Source organism: Mus pahari, chromosome 7 (assembly GCF_900095145.1).
Source record: "Mus pahari chromosome 7, PAHARI_EIJ_v1.1, whole genome shotgun sequence".
Lineage (NCBI taxonomy): Eukaryota > Metazoa > Chordata > Mammalia > Rodentia > Muridae > Mus > Mus pahari.
In genome coordinates, this window is record NC_034596.1 from 24,805,926 (window position 1) to 24,827,815 (window position 21,890).

General features: G+C 43.4%; 1 long non-coding RNA gene across 1 annotated transcript in view; it reads right to left on the reverse strand.

Moving 5' to 3' along the window:
• LOC110324156 overlaps nucleotides 1–21,890 on the reverse strand; it is a 34,905-nt gene that overhangs the window by 5,597 nt on the left and 7,418 nt on the right. The gene's annotated exons all lie outside the window — the stretch shown is intronic.

Sequence of the window (21,890 nt, forward strand, 5' to 3'; positions counted from 1 at the left end):
GATGAAGAGCCTGCGTGCCTAGCAGAGGGCTTCAGTTCAGTCAAGGACACTCAGGTTCACCCTCAAGTTCTTTTAATCTGCTCCTGCTTCAGACAGTGACACAGCTGACTCCCGAGGACCTTGAAGCAGAGCCCAGGCCATCTTCCTATCTCCAGGCCCATGTAGATGACACTCTTTCCACCCCTACGGAGTTCAGGCCAGATCCCACCCAGTTTGACATTGGCATCATAATCTATATTTACTGGCTTTCCAAGGTTCAAAAGAAGGGAATGGAGTATTCCCAAGTTTTGCATGCTAATGTCACACCATTTGTTTTGTTTTGTTACATGATAAATTAGTAACTTCTCAGGCACATTTGGTGAGCCGATGAAAAATGGGTTTTCCCAATGCACTGAACAAACACCATCTTCTGGATGTCTGTCTCCATACTCCACTGGCTTCAACACAGCACAGGTTTATGGACGGATGAGCTGCTAGCTCTGTCTGAGTGACTGCTTCATCCATTACACCATGCTACATTTCATCCAACCCTGGCTGCTTCCATAGCCCAAAGACTTATTGGAATCAGTTGTTTCCGGCTCATAAAATATGAATGACTTAGAGGGGGAAAAGATTATTGTACCAAGAACTCCACCAGCCTTTGAAGCGGCATCCTTAGTTATCTGTTGAAATTCATTTCATATTTCCATCATTACCTCAGTGTGTGTAGTGTCCCACTGTAGAGCAGAAATATACAATCTGCTCAGTAAGGCAGTTTGTAAGATGCTAGTGTGAAACAGTGTTTTCGGTGTTATGGTTTGTTGACTGTTTCTTCTTTTTCTAAGAAACTACACCCATAAAACAGGAAGGTTGTTGGGGAGTATGAATTCTCAAGTGAGCTTTAAAAAGCAATCTGATCTAAAACCTTAATTCAACCATCCTGTTTATCAATATACCACCCACACTTTATCCACACACCACCTACACCTTACCCGCACATCACCTTGCCTTTATCAGTGCACTACCTACGTTCCACACAGTAGACATTTTAACATGGAAGATTGATGAACTGTCTGAAACTTCACAGCTGAGACAATGCACAGAAACCAGAAGCTGGGATTGGAGCACCTTCTAGATGGGCCATCAGTCCTCTGTGTCAGAGCCTTGTGTACTTCAGGGGTGGTCACCTTTGCTCTATACAAGGAAGTATGAAGGAGTGGAGGATTTCACTGAGACACTTGCATTCTCTGGGGACTAATATCCCTCTTTTCCCTTGGAATTATCTTTAGGTTTGGATGTTCATGTGGATAGTAACTTTCCCCCTCAGGTTCTGCCTCATCTCCATTGTGTCATGCACACCATTGTGTGCTAGTCCTGTTAAAATGATCTTACATATTTCCTCTGTGTGTTTGTGTGAGTGTATTTGTGCGTGTGTGTGTGTGTGTGTGTGTGTGTGTGTGTGTGTGTGTGTGTGTGTGTGTGCGTGTATGTTTTGTTTTTGTTTTTCAGAACAAGGTTCATGACTGTGCAGTTTAGGTACCCGACTGGCATTTATCTCCCCTCATCTCTTCTCTCATGAGCCTACTGGTGCATAACATGGGAAAACATGCTGTTCAGTGCTTATAAAGAGTTCAAACTTTCACTCAAGACTTTATCTCTGTAAGACTCTAGAGAGACACTCTGCAGGCATGCACAAATAGCTCAGGCATGGTCTCTGCAAACACATGGCCATAATAGGAAGGCTGTGGAAAAAGCCAAAGCTGAGATCAACAAGAGGAGGTGTGAGATGGATGCAGTTCCACACCGGGGGGACTCAGAATGGTGCAAGTTTCCAGCAGAAGGTGCCATTTGAGTTGGCGCTCAAAGGATGCGTGGGGCTTGATGCAGAAATGGACACACTAATCCAGGCTGAGAGAGTCATATACAGAGCAGGGCAAGAAGCAGAAGAAAAGCTTGACTACTGTTCCTTTAACAGGCTCTCTATGGATAGGGTCTAAATCTAGTCACAAACACTCTGGTGTTCTTAGTCACACCAAAGTTGGGGTGCAAGTGCTGAGGTTAAGCCAGGGCAGCTTGGAACTGGGGAACAGAGCAGAGACCAGTGTAGGAGTCCCAGGGTTGTGATCTGTCCTCACTCTACTGAAGAAATGAGGGTGGAAGGGGGGGAGGTAGGATGACATCCTGGAGTCAATTCCTGTTGGATCTTTGCATTTGCTGGACATAGCCAACATGAGCAATTTAAATTCCCTTTTCCTTAAGAGCCATTCCAGGTTGGACAGCATTAGTTAGCCCTGAGCAGTTTTCCATATACACAAAGAAAGAGGTATGGAGAAAAGATGTCTGGACTTACTAACATTACATACTGTCAATAAATAATTACAGACGAATTCACAAGAGGCATTTGGAAACAAACGACTACACTGCCATCTAAAGAATCATGCAAACAGAAACTGAAAAGCTATAACAAAACAGCTCCAATCCCATCAAACAAACAGGTTCAGCCCCTAGAATGAGAAAGGTCAGATACCGAGTCACACTCCTCTTAGAGGTTTCACTACTGGACCCACAGTGAGAACCTCGCAAGCTCTTCTGTAACATAGCTACATACCCATGATCTGTGTCCTGGCTTCATCTTCATGCCACCTGGGCCACCTTGCTGGCTCTGACTTTAACTCTGACATCAACACACCTGTTCTGCCACCTGCCCCACTGCTAGTCCAGTTTATTTCATCCAAAATCTCAAAGCTATCTTGTTTTAGGTCTTTATATATTTGTTAGATGATAGACAAATGGAAAATAGGGAGATACAATAGGCAGTAGATTGACCGACAATAGTAGATGGATTATAGATGAAAGATAGATAGATGGATAGATAGACAGACAGGCATTAGATAGATAAATGATAGAGAAATAGACAATAGATAGATAGATAGATAGATAGATAGATAGATAGATAGATAGATAGATATACAGACATATAACAGACCAAATCTATTGTGTTCATGCCTCCCTTTGGCTTCTGATGGTGGAAAAGTCATGGCTTGGCAACACCATCCCCTTGTGCCTAGAGACCCTAGGCATCAAACTCTTGTGATACTATTAGCAGTTACCTAAAGGTCCCATGGTCACTGACTGTAAGCAACTTTAGAAGGTCATATGACTTATCTTGTAGTCTCCTTTCATAATGCTTGGGACAACAATGCCATATGAGATGTCTAGAGTAGTAGGTTAGCTCGCCACATTTTCTTATTAAGCTCTTTTGATGACATGTCTTTCATGATCCCCAAACACACAGTAGCAGATCTGAAGTCTGTGGTTTCAGAATGCTTTTGATAGTATCTGTACCAGGGTCCTTGTGCACATAGCCTCAGTCTCACCTGAGGGCAGAAAGGGAAACTCCAGGACCACTGCCAGGCCTAGTGAGGCAGAAGTGTGCAATGCAAAGTTAGGCACAGCTTTCACACACTTACAGTCACACTTACGGGTGGGAAGCACTTGTCCAGGAGAGTGTCTGACACTAAGTAATCCTTCACCAGGCTTCACTACCCATAACCCACTACAGGGAGCTAGCTTTCAGATCGCCCTTTTGCCTCAGTCTCTCCCTCCACCTTTCTTCCCCTGACACTAAGAGTTATCTCCTCTCCGCTCCCCTCTCTTCTCTGTACCTAGATATTTAGATCTCTAATAAAAATAGAATTAACATTACCATGTTTTATTTGAGTCAGGGCCTTATCTTGTAACCCAGGCTATTTTCAAACTCACAGCAATTCTTTCTTAGCCCCCAAAATGCTGGTGTTAGAGGCATCAACTACCATAACCAGCAATAATATGGTAATAAACATGTTCAATGAATCTTCCTTTCTTACCATCATCTAGTAATTATTAGCTGCTGCCCCTGCAGCTTTCCATTCCTTGCTACTCTGTATCTAGCACTGTGCTCTAAGTGGGCCATCCCTTCCTATTCCTACATAGTTGATGTAGAAAGCAGGGGACAGAGCTGTCACCCTGGCCTTGATGATTTGACTGAGAAGTCTAGGAAAGCCATTGTCTGGGCTGGCAGGTCTTCTTTCCTAAGCCATTCATTTGAAAAGACAGATTCTGCCTATTATGTAGTTTGAGGTTTGTTTTCTTTGATATGCTGCATTTGCCTTTAAAAGCAGGGCCATCTGAAGCAACTATCTGAAGAGAAGAGCCCAGCACCAGCAGAGACTTACAACTCCAAACTTGAAGAGGAAGCTGTTGCCAGGACCCCAAAAGTAGGAGACACCCCCATTCTGTGTCCTTTGGGGGCTTGAATTGAAGGGTCATACTACATGGTAACTTTATAAGGTGTTTATTCAATCAGGAGTTGACCAGGGTATGGGGGAAATTGGCACTGACTACTGGAAAAAACAACAACAAATAATAATAATGGGAACTTTTGTGGAATGGAGAGAGAATTTCTTCTTGTGCCTTTTTGAGATAAAATTTGTGTGGGAAGAACTTAGAACAGCCATGTTGCTGCTTTGTCTGCTGTGAACGGTCACCTTATGTCCCCAAGTTTCTTTTTCTCCTAAGGTTGGGCACAGCAGATGCTGGATAAATCAAGACAGACTCCACATTTTACGTCCCTCAACTCCTACCCAACACACTAGCCCGGCAAAAATCTGTGCAGTTTTTCAAGAGTGCCCTGAATTTGCACATATGGTTTTGACTTGACGTCCTAAAATATCTTTGCCTCTTTTATTTGACTATTTCTTACTTGGTCTTTAAGATATTGTTGAAGTGTCCTTCCCTTTCTGGAAGCTCCCAGCACCCCTCCCACCCCAGCCTGTCCTCAGGATCTCTGGCATCTTTTGCAGCTATTACCATGTTGCGCCATTCCTACAGTTAAATTTATGCCCATCCAACTGGACTGTGAACTCTATGAGGCCACTGTGTAACTCACTCATTACCCTATCCTTGGAAAATCTTTGGTTTTTTTTTTCATTCCAATTTTATAAAATACACATAAAATGAAACTTGCCACCTCAACCATTTTTGCATGTACAGTAAGTCTGTTCATGGTGTTCCACAGCCAGCTCTCAGAATTTGCTCATCTTTTGATGCTAAAGTCCAATGCCCACTAAGAGTTCTCCACTGCACTTTCCCCCAAATGCATGGAGCCATTTACTCTCTGCAGATTCTACTAAGGATCACACATGAGGGTAAACACAGTAGATGTCCAAGATTGGTTTGTTTCACTTAGCATACTGTGCACCAGAGTCACATCTGTTGCTGTGTACACCAGAACATTAAAGCTGCCTTTCTTTCATGACATCATGGTCATCATGGACCACATGATGTCTATCCACCCATCAACAATGGACACTTGAGTCAGTTCTGTTCTTGCCTATTTGACCAATGCTGCTCAAAAGTATCTCTTCAAAAGGTAATTTCAATTCCTTTTAAAATCAAATTGTGCTGAATTGCAAATCTCTTTTTTAAATTTCCAAATGAATGGTTTCACTATTTTCCCTAGTAGGTGCAATAACTTTTATTTCGTTAAAAGCATGGAAGATAAAGGGCTGAAAAAATTATCCAGCAGTTGGGAGTGTTTGCTGCTTCTTGAGAGGATGCAAGTTCTGCTCCCTACATCAATGTCAGGTAGCTCATAACTACCTGAAACTTCAGCTACAGAAAATCCAGTACCCTCTCTGGCCTCCTTGGGAATCTGTATATATGTTGCATGGTTTTGCACACACACACACACACACACACACACACACACACAGAGAGAGAGAGAGAGAGAGAGAGAGAGAGAGAGAGAGAGAGAGAGAGAGAGAGAAAATAATTGATGTAAAAAGTGTGTATGTTCCAATTCTCCTGCACAGTTGCCAACACTTGGTAGTTTTTACAGTAACTAACCTACTAATATAATGGGTATGGAATATGTCTGAAGGCATTTTAAAATATGATGAATGAGGATTATTAGATAGACTTGAGGTTCACACTGATGACGTTTAGGTGTCTATTTTCCTCATGGGCAGAAGCTATCAAAATGGCTGACCAAGGGCCTCTGGCATCCTCTGTGTTTTGTAAACCTGGCACCCATATTTGTCAGATCAGAATCACCATAAATTCTAAGGAACCATAATGAACCTAAGAAAATGGCCTTCCCCTTGCCAAGATAGGGAGGCATAAGTTGGGGGGCTTCTCAGCTGCAGACCTGCATGCTCTGCAAGGCCCCTCTTCTTTATGTGAAAATTCCTGAACTCCAGTAATCCATGTTGTGAGTGAACCTCACCCAAAAATAAAAGTTAGGAGCTGATCAGAGCAATTCAAGCCCTGTTGCCTCCCCTTCCCTCAACAGCAGTACATCATTTGGCAAACTAGTACTGAGCCTCCCTCCTTCCACATCTTTCAGCTTTTCCTATGGCCAATATAAAGTAATACAATCCTTGTTTGCCAAAGACCATACTGCACCCTGTACATGTAATTATTCCTTTCCTGTTGCATTCCTGCTGTCTTGAGAGCAGTCACATGTCTACATGGCCATGGACTATTCTTCCATATCATATTCTTCATCCAACACTGCCATCCTCTTGGATTCACACACACACACACACACACACACACACACACACACACACACACACAAAGCACATCTATGTATATAGGCCACAGCAGTCTGTCATTTCACTGGTTCCAGACTGTCCCTCCACTTGAAGCAATGAGGTAGGATGGAGTTGGCATTCCTGCATGCAAGCAGAAGGACTTGTCTGACCCAGTCTGTTCGTGTGACCAGCTGGGCAAGTACAGGGGTCATCTGATTTATCTCATCTTCTGCTCTATTCTCTGTGAAACACTGACTCTATCTTCTGTTGGTTGTCTATGAGTGTTGGCCAAGTGCTCTCAGAACACTGAGTAAACCTGAGATTACTGTAGACAGAGCCCACAGCCACCTTCCACAGGTGGGTTGGCAAGCTGCACATGTCAACCAGAAGCATGGATTGTCTTTTCATAGCATTCTAACCGTTGCTTAGACAAGAGATGCACAGAATACAGCAGGTGTTTCTGCATCTCCATGTCCCCAAGTATACTTAGGATACAACTACAGGCAGAAGGGTGGAGCTGTCCCTCTGAGGGTCATCCTATGGAGATGTGTTCAGCTCCTTTTCTCTTCTCATGTTCTCCAAGAAAATCCTTTGCAAGGCTTCTAAGGAATCCCCCCCACCCAAGAGTCAATGCTATGCGTAGTGCTGTGTCACCCCAAATGTATGTGTTAAAGTGCTAGCCCTTAATGTGGTTGATGGAATTTGTAGGTAGGGATTTAGGGAAGTGATTAGTGTTTAAAAAAAGAGGTCTCAAGAGTAAGGTCAGAGAGTGTTCCTGAACATCCTACCTCCCTTCCCCAACTCTTCTCTTTGCAAATGCTTCTAGATGAACACAGAAAATTGGTATCTATCGGCAAACCAGGATTAAAGCCCTCATCCAAACATGATCACCCAGGCCCTTGATCTTGGACTTCAGTTGTCGTTGAATGCATCCAGGTTCTGGTACCCTGTTAAGGAAACCCAAACTATTACCAGTCACCACTGTCTTTGAAACTAGATGCTGCCAGTGTTGTCCTGTGGAGAACCCTATAGGATGAATGCTGAGCTACTGAGAAAAAGGTCCCATCTTATTCATGATTGCAACCACAGCAACAAGTGCCTTGTGTCTACAGCCACTCTACATGAGGACACAGAAAAGGTACATACAATCTAGAGTCTAGCCTTCTGAGGGCAGGACTCTAGCGCTGACACACTGACAACCAGAAAGGATTGAGCCCAGTATGTAGCTTCTCCCATGGCCTCATTCACAGAAGGACCTTTGATTGAGCAGCAATCCACAGCCTCCACAGAAAAAGTTACTCTAAACAGAAAAGGCTTGAGAGTTCTAGAGTTTAGAAGTGCCGAGAAAGACAATGTAATTCTCTAAGCCTTCCTCCACATCTTCAAGGTTAAGGGATTTTCCAAGGTGAGCTCCACCCCCCACCCCCCATATTGTGGTAATTTCCTGTGAGAACTCATGGGAATATTTATATATGTGATCCTGTCACACTGCCTTATATTAGGGAAAGAATATGGTCTAAAGCCATCTGCTAATTTTTATTGTCATCTTGACTGGATTAAAAACTATCAAGAAGGCATGCCTTTAGGTACTAAAGGTCTTTAACAGGGATTATCTGAGAGGATGAACTGAGGGGAGAAACCCTTCCCTGAATGAAGGTTGTACCACATGGATTCTGAGACAGAATGGAGAAAAGGGAAAACCCAGCTGTGTGCCAGCATTCTGCTCTCTGCTTCTGGAGTTACTGAAACATGAACAATTGACCTCTCACACTAGTGTAGCCACAGTGTGTGCTACTTCCCCCAATGGCCTGTACCTCCAAACTATGAGCAGAAACAAACCAGTCCTTCATGAAGTTTCTTCTTCACGGATATTAGAATGTCAACCACAGAAACAAGTTCACAGAGCTGAGTCTTACACACACACACACACACACACACACACACACACACACACTCATAAATATAAAGGCTCTCTCCAGTAGATGGTAGTGATTCAAGCTGCTGTGAGTGGACATGAACAATCACAAGCTAATCACAATTAGCTTCCTCAGAAAATCCTGGGGATCCCAGAAACAGGAAGAGGGGCCCAGTGAAGCTGTATCTGGTTGATTTGCCTCCTCTATTGTTACAAAGAGGGTCTTCATTGCTCCCTTAAGAACAGTGACCCATTGAATTCATGGTGCTATTTATTCCAGGATAAGACTGAAGCGCTTAGACTGGGGACTCTAACAGGACTCCTTCCCTGACACTCTCAGTTCTGTACAATAGATATTTCTGGTGGTCACCTTTATTCCCGAGTCCCAGGACTTTGTGATGGATGGAGTCATCTATAAGACTGAAATGGACTAGAACTATAACTCATTAAAAAGTGCTTTCTCAGTATGCAAGAAGCTCTGGGTTTGGTATTTAGCACTGCACAAACAAGGTCTGGTAGCTCAGGCCTGTACCTAAGGAGATGGAGCCCAGAGGATTAGAAAGAAATATCCAGCTACACAGCAAGTTTTAGGTCAGTCTGGGCTACAAGAGACCCTGACTCAAAACAAACAAATAAACAAGCAAAAATGATGAAAGGCCTTAGGGCTCTGAGATCTCTTTAGTTAGCTGGAATTAGGATTAAGCTGTCTTTGAGGACTCCTATAATGAGTCATGAAAAATTATTTCCATGTTTTTTATATGTACTTTTAAAAAGTATACAAGCATTTTAAACCTAAAAAAAAAAAGAAAGAAAACAGCATATTCCAGAGTTTACTCTCCATGACTGTGGCTACTGCAGCAGTCACTGTGTGGGAGCAGGCTTGCCATCTGTCGCAAGAAGGCAAAGGTACAGCCTGCAATGGGCCAGACACCTGGTACCTGCAGGCTGCTGCCTCAGCAGCCAGATGCTCTGTCACAGGGCCCATGTTCTGCACTTCTCCTATCTCATTACACGGATACCGCATCATCTCGTGTCTTCACACCAGGATGAAAGAGTAAAATACAATAAGGATAGTGCAGCATTCAGGAGGCAGGGGCAGGAGGATCTCTGTGATTTCAAGGCTAGCTGGGTCTACATAGTGAGTTCTGTCTCAGATAGATAGATAGATAGATAGATAGATAGATAGATAGATAGATAGATAGATAGATAGATAGAGGAAATAATACAGTCCTCCCTGAAGACTAGCTCCAGAAGGTACCATGCAAGCTTCTAAGGAGGGATGTGAGCAACAGTCTTATTCAGCTACAATGCCTATAAACCACACCAATGACCAGTATGACACAATAATCCCAAGGGTGCATAAGTGACACCAGTACTTTGTTGGGAACCAATAACTCTCTAATTGGACCCACTCAACAAGAGGAAAGACACGCCTGGTAACAGGAAACGCATCCGCCTAGCAAGGGCTAGTGAAGACATGGATCTTGGAACCTACAACCATTACTCTACTAAACCAGCACAATCCCTAACTACATCCTAAACATTTGCCTTTATGCCCACAGATAAGGGTGTGGTCTTCACCCTTATCAAGGAAACTTCTCTCTACAACAGAGGGAGACCTTTACAGAAGACTATAACTAATCAAAATGCAAAGTTGTGAAGCCTGGCCCTAAGGGACCTGTCTACAGAATGACCCCCATACCAAGGCTCGGAGAGCCGTGCAGAAGAGGGGCTGGAAAGAGCGTAAGAGCCGGAGGGCCAGGGAGCTTCCTGTGAGGTAATGTCAGGAGGTACAGCCATAAAGCTCCTCAACTTGACTGCTTCAACAAGAGCTGAACAAGGACAATAACAGACATGCCAAAGTGGATGGGAACTCCCACAGGCCTCAACCATACACAAAGAACTACAGGAAACTAAACAAAGCTAAGAGAAATGGTTTTACTCAGGGAAGAGCACATGGATTGTTTATTTAAAACAATGGTCATCCCTGAAAACATACATATAAGTAACAATACACAGGTAGAGCAGTTTATCTTTAGGAATATGTGTGTGTGTTGTATAACATATTTATATGTATATTACATACAACTATTTTTATGCATATACATATATGGATGTAATAGCAATTAAAGAAAAAAGCCATTAATTTGAAAGAGAGCAAGGAGGAAAATATCGAAGGGCTTGAAAGGTGGGGAGGGAATGGAGAAATGGTGCACTATTACGATAATCTCAATATAAAATAAATAATTTTAGAAAGAAAAAAGGAAAGGAAATACTACGGTAAGGAATAGAGATGAGAGGGGGCACAACTGCACACCTTTGACTACTGTCTTCATTGCTATATTGTTCTGTGGATCCTTTACAAATAAAGCCTTGTTATAGAGTTTCAGGCAGCCAGTGCCTGTTTCTGGGGTTGCTCAAATGAACTAATAATGAGAAGAGAAGGTTATTATGATGTTGGAGGCTGAAGTACAGTCAGGTCAAGTGCTGGAATGGGTCTGTTCCCTCCTTGGCCTTCAGGGAACCCTGCTCTCTTTTGTAAGCTGTCTTTTCTCTTCAGTTCCTGGTTCCCCAATCTTTCCTTGGCTTGTGAGAGCATCACTCAGACTTAACCACAGCCTCCATCCTCAGTCTGCTGCCTTCACATCACCCTCCCTCTTAGAGGACCTGTGCTGCTACAGTCCTTTCTCTTAAGAACTGCAGATGCTTTGGTTAGGGGAATCAGGACTCTAACACAATTTGCCTTCACTTTAGTAAACGAACCACATCTGCTACGCTATGCGACGTTGGTGGTGAGATCCCTGTTCTCCCAGTCCTCTTCTTGCCTAGATGGGGTTGTTGGGAGTTTGTTTTTGGCATTTGTGTAACTCAGGGTCTTAATCCATTAGCATAAGAGCATTTTTATTACTTCATTTTCATCTATTTGTTTTTGCTTTGCTGCTTATAAAACGTACTGTAAATTTGAAGCTGCCACCAGAACCTTAGACTCAGTTCCCTTGGCTTTCCTCTTCGGATGGATAGCTCCCTCAAGGGCCACATCAAGAAGCCAGGCAGCTGCAAGCACACACTCCACATGGCCATTGCCCATGCATGTCAGTGGTAGGAATATCTCCAAAGCATATGGAAGGCGGGGAGATGGGGAGGTGCGCCTGGAGCCAGGATGAAGGGAAGATCTCAGGCATGCAGGGGAGGGGCACAAATAACCAGCAAATCCCCTCTCTGTCAGAGAACCACTAGTGAGGAGGCTCGACAGACAAGTGACAAGAGTAAGCAGGACACAGATCTGGGCTCATAAACTGGACAGGTTGTGGCTCCAGATGGCAAAACGAAGAAGAAAGGGAGCCATGAACAACAGTTTTATTCAGTTTGAACATTTACAAAGTTTTCTTTAATTATTGCTCCCTTCTGGGACTCCAGCTGAACAAAGAGTTACAGGGCAGATTCCCCAGGGAGGCCTTCCTTGCCAAAAGCTGGTGGCTGAGTGTGTGTTCAGTCTGGCCAGCTCTGGAAAGAAGGTTCTGTGGGACCAGCCGGCAGGCTGTCAGAACATGTGGCTTGGACTTTCCTCCCTCAAGGTACAAGTGCCCTGAGTGAGGGGAAACACACAGTTGGGCTGGGAGAGGCGAGTCTCAGCCTGTGGTCAGACGATGCCCTTGGAGAGACGCAGCATGCAGGGTAGCCTGGCAGGATTGCCAATGCCACTGGCAAACAGCCAGCAAGCACAGAAGAGGCCAGGCGCACTGGCAGGGGGCAGGGGGAAGGAGAGCAGGAAGGAGACTTCTAAATATTCTTTTGTAAGACAAACTCCCAGAGCACAGCCATGCCCCAGAGCTCTTCTCCCACCCCACCACCCATATGTGGCTTGTGGAAAGTGTCCAAGATAAGAAGTACAAGGATGGCGGATTTGAGGTCAAGCTGAGCCTTACAGAGGATGCTGGGAGTCCAGAAACATGGCTGGGCTCTCATAGCCTTTGCATAATCCAAAACACCCTCTTCTGGAGATAGGGGAGAGAGAGAGAGAGAGAGAGAGAGAGAGAGAGAGAGAGCGAGCTGAGGGGTACGTGTTGACAAGACAGCTTCTGTTCTCCCCACAATGAAAAGAACATTTCAAACACGCACGGATAAGTTTTCCTGCTATTCTGGGTTTGTTTTCTCTGACCAAGACCAAAGCACATCGCATTTACCAACTCAGAGGTCAACAAACCAAGAATGAGAGTCCTAGGACTGACAATGAAGCCCAGCTATTAAAGTACTTGCCAGACTTGAGTCACCCAGGATCATATAAACCAGACACGGGGGCGGGGGGGAACTACTGTAATCCCAGCACGCAGAAGGTAGAGGCAAGAGGGTCGGAAGTTCAAGGCCTTCCCTGGCTATGTAGAGAAATCAAGGCCAGTATGGACTATGTGAGACACTGTCTTAGAAAGTTAAAAACAAAAAACAAAAAACCAAAAACCAAAGAGTCTTCCTCCTCACTGTGAGCTACCAAAGGGAATGCAACCACCTGGTATGATTCTAAAGACATGAAGGGGGATTGTGGGGGCCACCCAGTTCTTCCTCTGCAAAGGAAGTTAACACTGGTCAGTGGCTGAGCTCCATTCAAGGGCATTGAGTGAATGAATTGTGGACACGCTGCCTCCTCTATGTAATTTCCTTTGAGTTTATAGACTTAGTTTGAGCAAACTGTATACATGGCAGGTTTTCTAAAGCTGTTTCAACTTAACTAACAAAATATTAGTGTTTCTCCCGACCCTGAAGTGTGAGACAGTACAAGGGTGGTATGACCCTGTGAGAATAGAACTGCACTGGATGCCAAGTGAGATAAAGGTGAGTTATTCACTACCAGCTGTGGAACCTCACTCAGTAACTGTCAGTATTTGGGTCTTTGTCCCTACTTCTATATGAAGGTTTCAAAGCAAATTCCCATGGTAGCCAAAGGCATACACAGGTGGTACAGTCTTTGACTCAAATTCAGTGGTGCTAGCCCTAACTGTAGATGCGCATGCTTATGCTTGTCCGTACAAGTGCTGTTTTATGGACTGTTGCCCTTTCTTCAGTGACAGGAAATAACTTTTGACTTAAAGGAGTCGCCCTTTGGCTCAACAAAGTGTTTGTGTTCGGGAGAACAAAAAGTCTACCTACTCAAATAAACTATTGTCTATGTTTACAAAGAAGACTCATGTCTATTTCATGATTGACACTGGCCTCTAGCCAATAAGGTCCACTCTTTGCCCACACAGTGTCTGTATTTTCCTAATGACAGTCTGCTAATAATTAGAACTTGGTGACTGATTGGACACACATACTAGGAGGGGAGGAGATGGTGTTCCCTCTCAGGGGCATCTGGGCTTTGGACAGCAGTCAGCAGGGCTGCCCCGGCGCAGGGTCTGGGTTCCCACAACCTCAGCAAGCATGAAGTCTGGGTGATCAGAGATGTGCTAGTTAAGTGCCAGGGCATACACTTGAAGGAGAGGCAGCTTCTCTGGCCAGCCACATTATTTGGAAGCCATAGATTCTAAAACAACATTAGTAAATTTGATTATATAAATCTCTTTTTGTGTGAGGCAGCCATTCCAGTCATGGGAAGATTTAAAGAAGGTTCAAGAATGATTCTTCTGATCACAATGTAAATAGAGAAATCTGGGAGAACAGTCACTCCTACAAAGAAGAACACAGGCTCATAGAGGCTCCTGATGACCAACTCTATCTGTATATTATCCAACCAAAGGCTCTGGGGTGTCAGAGTGCCATGCACCAATTTCCTTTGCTCTCTGAGTCTATATAAAGTAGAGACATGTTGACTTGAAGGCCATTGTCCAGGAACCCAACACTAGACAGGCTGCACATGCTGCCCTCTGCATGCCAGACCTGTCCCCACCACTTGTTTTAAGATATCATGCCTGTGGTCACCAAGTCCAGGTATCTCAGCTGTCTGCTCTGTACTCAGCACCCTGTGGGTTTTAGGAGGTGGGCTCTCTTTGCATTCTTCCTGGGCCAGCAGGTCTGGGGATACCATAATTTGACACTCAGGAACTGTCTAGAGGGAGTCAAACCATTAGCAGGTCTCAGTGTTCATATGTTGAATGTGTGTGACAGGCCAGCTGCTTGGTGACACTGATGCTCCTCCAACTACAGCAGAGAGGTGGCAAGTTAGAAACTCGGTCCTCACTCGACACAGAGGAAACAAAAGTCCTTAGGGGGCAGCCATTCCAGGACCACACCCGACTCAGAAGCCCTGGCAGCTTCTCAATCCTGGCGCCCCTGACTCCTCACCACCCAGTGGCTCCAGTTTGGCTGCCACCAAGGCACAGAGCCCAGTACAGTGGTGGTGAGCCTGGTTCACTGATGGTGAAGACCCAGCCCCCAAGGAAGAGTCCCCAGCCTCTCAGCTAATTAAAGGTTCACATGAGGTTGGAGGTTTGGCATTAAGCTGCTAAAGCTTTTGACATTTGTCCAGATTAAAAATAATCCTCCCTTCGTGGTGTCAGGGATCTTCTGGCTCCCGCTGTTGCCGACAGCAATTTGGTTCTGCTTTCTCTGTTGCTAGACTGGCAGGGTTTTGGCCCAAAGCAAAATTCAGCAAACAAGACAACCAGAACAGATTGGAGGCAAGAGGCAGTTTTCACTTTTAGATTCCTTCTCTTTGTCCCTTCCTCTCCCAGCTCCCTTTCTTCTTTCTTACCCCAGCATGCTCTCCTCTGGGCAGCACAGGCCACGATCTGTCTGAGTCCTGCCCAGCCCTGCAGGTTTGAGCTCAGGAAGCTTTCAGATCCTCACCAACTCTGCAGTCTGGAGGCCAGCGACTGAGCTGAGCACTGTCTGGGTGCAGCATTGTGCCAGATACTGGTGAGACAAAGGAAACTGTGTGCAGTGAGTTGAATGAGAAATGTCCCCTGCCCCATTGTCCTGAGCATTTGGACACTTGATTTGTGGATGGAGGCACTGTTTAGGGAGGCTTAGATGGTGGTGTATTGTTGGAGGTAGTGTTTCACTGGGGGACTGTCTCTGAGGCTAAAAAAAAAAAGTCATACCCCGCCATATTGCTCACTCTGACCTGCTTGGCAATTGAAGGCGGGAGCTTTCAGCCATCCTGTTTGCCTCTTGCTGCCTTGCTTCATCACTGTAATCGATTCTTATCCCTCCAGAACTGTGAACCCAATTCAGATCTTCCACAACTTTCCTTGGCTGTGGTGTTTTAGCATAGCAACAGAAAAGTAGCTAAGACCTGGAGCCAACGTCCACTGGGCTCTGGAGGGGGCTCTGGAGGGGGCCCTGGGGACTGCTGGCTTCAGAAGCAAGCTCCAGGAAGAGAAGGGGAGATGCAGAGTGGTCATGACCAAGCTGAGCCCTGTCTTCTAATGACTCTGTGCCACTGTGCCTGTCTGGGAAAACTGTCTAGAAACTCTCCTCTAGGAAGCACCCTGCACCACCCTAGAAAAGGGGCCAGTTACTCCACTCCTTGCTGTAATCAAATATTTTACAAGAAGCAGATAAAGGGAGAACGGCTTTCTTTTGGCTCAGGGTTTGGGGAGTACAGTCTGTCACGGTAAGGAGGCATGGCAGCAGTGGTAGACGTGTTTGTTTTGCCTCTGTACTCACCAAGATGATCCCATTCTAGTTACAGAATCTAGTCTCCTGTGGGCAGGGGTTGGGGGGGGTGGTTGACAGCTTGGACTCAGCTCCCTGAGTCAGCCTGGCCCTGGGGTTCTCAGAAGATAAGCTTCAAGTACAGAGAAATAAAGACCAGACTCCTGCAGACAGAATATCAGTGCCTGGGACTTGGTGACCCCTATGGGCATCATCAGTCACAGCAACTGTGTTCACATCTCCAAAGATGCACACGTTGTCCTAGCACGAAGCCAACATCCTTCTCTCATTGTGAATGACAATGTGTAATTTATGCTCACTGAAGAGCGGGTTCATTGTGTGTAGTCTCAGATTTGAAACATGCATGTACACATATTTCCACTTGTAATTGGAGGCTTGGTTCATTTAAACTGGAGCTGTTCACTCCATCATAAGCAATAGAAATCATTGTTGCTATTGGGTCCACAGCAAAGAGCTGGATGTTCCTGTCAGTCAGTGACTCTGACAGTGAACATGCAGACTACCGAGGTTCACAGGGCAGCTCACAAGTAGACTTCCTGAAGTGACACAACCCTTCTACTTAGACTATTTTGCCACTAGTAAACCAAAGAAATGGATGTTGGGTTTCTATACGATTTAACATCATACCTGGGACTTCTGATCTTCCAGGACCTTCCAAACTTTACAAACAGTTCTCCAGTTCACCCAACAGCAATTAAATTTTCCAGCAAGGTTCCATTAAGGGTTTGAAAACCTGAACAAACAGTACAACTACCAGGGTACTAAGTGTCAAGTACATGATCCTATGGGGAACATGTCACACTGAAGCCATAATAGGAGAGAGACAGAATGCCACATCTGGAGAGTAATCCTTGGTAGGCTTATATAATAATTCAATGAATACACACCACCAGATTCCAGTGAAATTAACAGCTTCATAAGGCCATGGGGCTAGACACAGCACTAAAGGCTTGTCTACGGCACCAACAGGGATATGTAAACCTAGTTGATCGAGGGATCCATAGAAGGTTCTGTGGAGGGATGCAGTGTTCAGAGTGACCCCATGAGAAGTAGAGCAAGAGGATTGATGCCTCAGGGAAGAAAGATTAGGAGTCCCTGGAATAAGGGAGGAACACACAAAGGCCGTGCATCCCTCAAGCTGGGTCCGACACATTGGTGGGCATTGTCGAATCTGGGTTTTCCATGAAGGTTGAAGATGTTGGTAGGACCCAGGCCCTTTTATTTCTGAAGTCAACAGTGTCACCAGGCTTCTATCGGGTAGATTAAAGGCTTCAGCTTGAGATGATGGGGAAACGATGGGGTCTTAGAGAAAAAGTCTAACTGTTTAACATCATTCCAGAATCACTCCCTAGCCAGAGTGGGACTTTCCAACCAGAAAGCATCTGCTGAAAAGCCAGAGCTGAAGGTGCCTATGGGTAGCTGTGTGGTCACCCTACTTCACATCGATGGCACAGGAGGCATAAGTACTGTGCTCTGTGGAACAGGGCAGCTCAGATTCTTACTGTCCTGGGCTGGCACATGTAAGTTTTACTAATTTTTAAAAAGTGGTACTAATGTTTAAATTTCCTCAGAACTCAGGACATAGGACGGTACTTACCATCCCAAATCCTACATGTCTTCAAGCAGATAAACTAGACAAAGAAGTAATTATTGACTAGTAAGTAAATGAAGCAATGAAGTTTTCATTACTTGATGATTTCACCTCTTTGACTCCTCTTAAGTATGTACTCCTGATCTTCCTCTCTCTCTTCCCCTCTCTCTTCCCATTCTCTCTGCCCTCCATCTTTCTCCCTTTTCTCTTTCTCCCCTCTCTGAGCTGGGGATAAAACCCAGGAACCTTCTATGTGCTGGGCAAATTCTGTACTATATCTGTAACTATACCTGGGGCTGTATCACTTTTACATTTCTCATCTCCATTACTTAATTTTGAAGAGCAATGTTTTTGAAATTTGCCTTTAACTTTAAAGGTTTCAAAGTGCTAGTTTACACACTTTCATCTGCAGGCTTAGTGATATGTTAAGCCAGATATTTATTTTGTATGTATTGTGAGGCAGGGGTCTATTCAAACACTTTTATTGGTATTAGGTTTTTTCGTTCGCTTGTTTGTTTGTTTGTTTTGGTTTTGTTTTGTTGTTGTTTTATCACTAGTCTGTGTCTGGATGCATTTGATTTTTCTCTCTCATCTATTAATTTGCATTTTCCTATACAAGCATCATCTTTATGATGCTTAAGTCCTCAGCACAAGAAGGTGCCCTCTCTCCAGTGATTTTGCTCTTTAATGTTTTTGATGCACCAGCAATTTTAAAAAAGATTTTATTTAGTTTATGTATGTGAGTGCACTGTCACTGCCCTCAGACACAACAGAAAAGAGCATCAGATCCCATTACAGATGGTTGTGAGCTACCATATGGTTGTTGGGAATTGAACTCAGGACCTCTAGAAGAGCCATCAGTATTCTTGACTGCTGAGCCATCTCTCCAACTCCCCCATCAGCAATTTTTAATGACAAGAACTGATCCATTGGAGTTACATTTATGTCTGTGTATTTCTCCTTCATATTTTCCCTAAGTTTTTTAATAGAGGTTATGATATGCATTTGACTCTTATATAATTGGTTTTTTTAATTCACCAAGTCTGCTAAGATTTTATAATACTATTCACTACTTATATATATAAACACATGCATGTGTTCACTATAAGAAATCAAGTAAGAATGATTCCATGGTTTTATCTTCTAGTTTGTAATTATTTTCTTAGTGTTTCTCTCTCTAGAAAACATGTATGATTTTTGAGTGTCTGTTCTGAGTTCAGACAACATTTGAAAAGTTTACCCTTTCCCCCAACAGTATAATATTCCTGATGTACCAGAAAGTTCCATTTCCTCTCAATTTTGTCAGTCATTTTAATACTGAGAGATACTAAATGTTAGGAACGTTTGCTACATATTTAGGCTATTTTTCTTCTTACGCATGAATTGTAATAACAAAATTTAAGTGTTGAACTAAGCAATGCTTTCTTGAAATAAACCACTGTGTTCACTATGTGGCTGTTTTTATTATAAGATCTGGTCAATATTCTGTTTAGATGTTTTGCACATATATACAAGAACTTTTAATATATTTTTCTTGTACTAACTACATATAGCTTTGATGTCAAAATTACACTGTCCTTTCAAAATGTGTTGGGAAATGTTCCCTCATCTATGCTCTGGGAAAGTTCAGCAATGACTAGAACATTCTGTTCCTAGGATGGTAAAGATTACTCATGAAAGTATGTAGGCCTAGTGTCTCCCTGGTAGAAGTATTTTTAACTTCTAATTCATGTCCTTTAATGGCTAGGAAACTATTCCTTTCCTTGGTTCTTTTTCAGTATAAATCAGAGTTATTTGATTATTATTTCTTGCATATATTCAAATTTGTCTGAATAATGTCTTAATTCATGGACACAACTCTAATTAAAAGTCTCTTAAGTCTTCATTCTCTATTGTCTATTAAGCGGTGTTATCTTAGATTCCTAATATTTTCTTATACTTCCTATGCAGTCCTACAAGACTTTCCTAAATTTATTATTATCATCAAAAAAACCATAGCACCCGTGAAGCAATGGTTATAGCTCACTTCCTCCTGGTCACCTCTGGATATTTCTTTGCTCTGTATTTTTTTACTAGTTTTTAAAAATTTTGTCATTTATTTCTTAAATTGCACACCTGCTGCCCACCTCATTGATTTTTAAAACTGGTTTAAAAATTATAATTATCTGAGTATGCAGATTTTCCTTTAAAAGTGATGATGAGCCTTTTAAGTTTAATATTACTGTTTCAATGGTGTGATTCTTAGTTTCATGACTATGAAGGCCTCTTGGACCTGCAGGTTGTCATAGTCATTCATAGGTTGGGCTAACTTCTCTCCCAAGAGATCATAACTGTCAGAGACAATTGCAGTGATAAAGGCTCTTTGGATTCCTTTTCCATCAGGTAGAAAGACTATGGCCTCCCTGTGTCCTGCTGTGTGTATGCTTTATATCCTAAGGACAAGCAAAGTATCATGTGTAAAAATAAATAAATAAATAAACAAATAAATAAATAAATTAGCTGAAATACTTGGTAAAAAAGCACTCATGACTGAAATCCATTGCTTTGTCTACATCCGACATCTTTTGCCTTTCGGAGGTTCTTGCAATTCTAGACTGAGACAGAGCATCACAGACCTTGACGAAGAAGCAAACACAAGGCCCTGGGATGCTCCTTTTCCCCGGGAGATGGCTCAGTCGGGAAAGTGTTTGGCACATAAGCATGGGGGCCTGGATTAGGGTCTCTAGCATGTATATAGAAAGCCAGGTTCAGCAGCATATCCTAGAGCTGGGGAGTAAAAGCAGGGGCTCCCTAGGCTTGCTAGCCACAGATCCAAGCCTAATAGTCATGCCCCAGGGTACAAGGTAGCAGAAGATGGCTTTCAAAATCAACCTTGGCCTCCACACATATCCATGCTTTCTCAAATATACACATGTTCCACAAGTACTCACACACACATTCACACATACATATACACATCTAAGCACGTGAGAATGTTTGGTTTTAGGCATTGTTCTTTCCCAGTGGTTGTTGCTTTCTTTCACCATCCCCACATACTAAGATAGCAACCTCTGATCATAGCATGACCCTTGTGTCGCTCTAAGTGCATTAAATACTCTTTGGAAAAATCTAAGATAGACGCATAATATGCCACGGTATGAAAGGACAGCTGGTCCCTCAGGCAGACTTTGAAATAAGATCTTACTGATAAACACCATGACCTCTGATGGCCATACCAAGAGCTTATTTTTCATACTCAGAGCTGACTCCCTGCGCATATAACACTGCTTTTAGCCATTAAAATAGTGTCTTTCCACCCACAGTGATTTCTTATTTCTATAGTTCAAGAAATATTTTTCAACCTCATCAACCATCTTAGAATTGTACATCCACAATCAGTGCAATGCATAGAGTCAACTCATACCTCCACGGCAAGTGAAGGTTGGGGCTTCAGGCCTTTGTTATTTCTCAGAGCCACTGATAACTGTTCCGGGCGTAGGGGAAGATCCTTTTGGAAGACGGTTCTCCAGTAGGTTTGATGTAGATATCGATCAGGCACCTAATATTTTTATACAGTCATTTCACAAACTTCTGGTTTCCACATTTCCAACTTCAATGTCATGCATAGAGAAATGAATAGGCTTGTCTTGGATTTGCACCTGTGCGTGCTAATTTTTTTAATCTAGTTCCATTTTGTGATCTGCGTGTCTACACCTGCTGAGAGCTGGTATGCAATTCTTACCATCCGCTACTCAAAACTACAATTGATTGTTACCTTCTCAGGCACAGATCTGGATTTCCTTGGGTTATCCTTTAGTCTTGCCAGAAACAGGCCTTACTATTATAAAGGACAGCTCAATTGCAAAGCATCAATTAAGAACAACTAACATCTAAAACACCCTGATATTTTTATTCCTATGATTTGACACAAATTCACTTTTAAGCTACTGGTTAAAAGAAAATCTCTCATGATTATTTAGGAATAATTAAATATACTAGTGATCAGAATGGGGAAATAGCAAGCCCTCCTTCTGGAAGTCTCCTTGCACAGAACTCCTCCATCTCCAAAGCTTGCTGCTATCCACTAGCAGTATTGTGATAAAAATCACTTCACTCCACAGATCCAAAATATGTCTCCACCTGTTCATCCTTCAGTGACACTCGTTGTTACCAAATAGCTGTTTACTACCCCAAGGTTAAAACCAAGAACCTGGTCTCCCAAAACACAGACATTAAATCACTG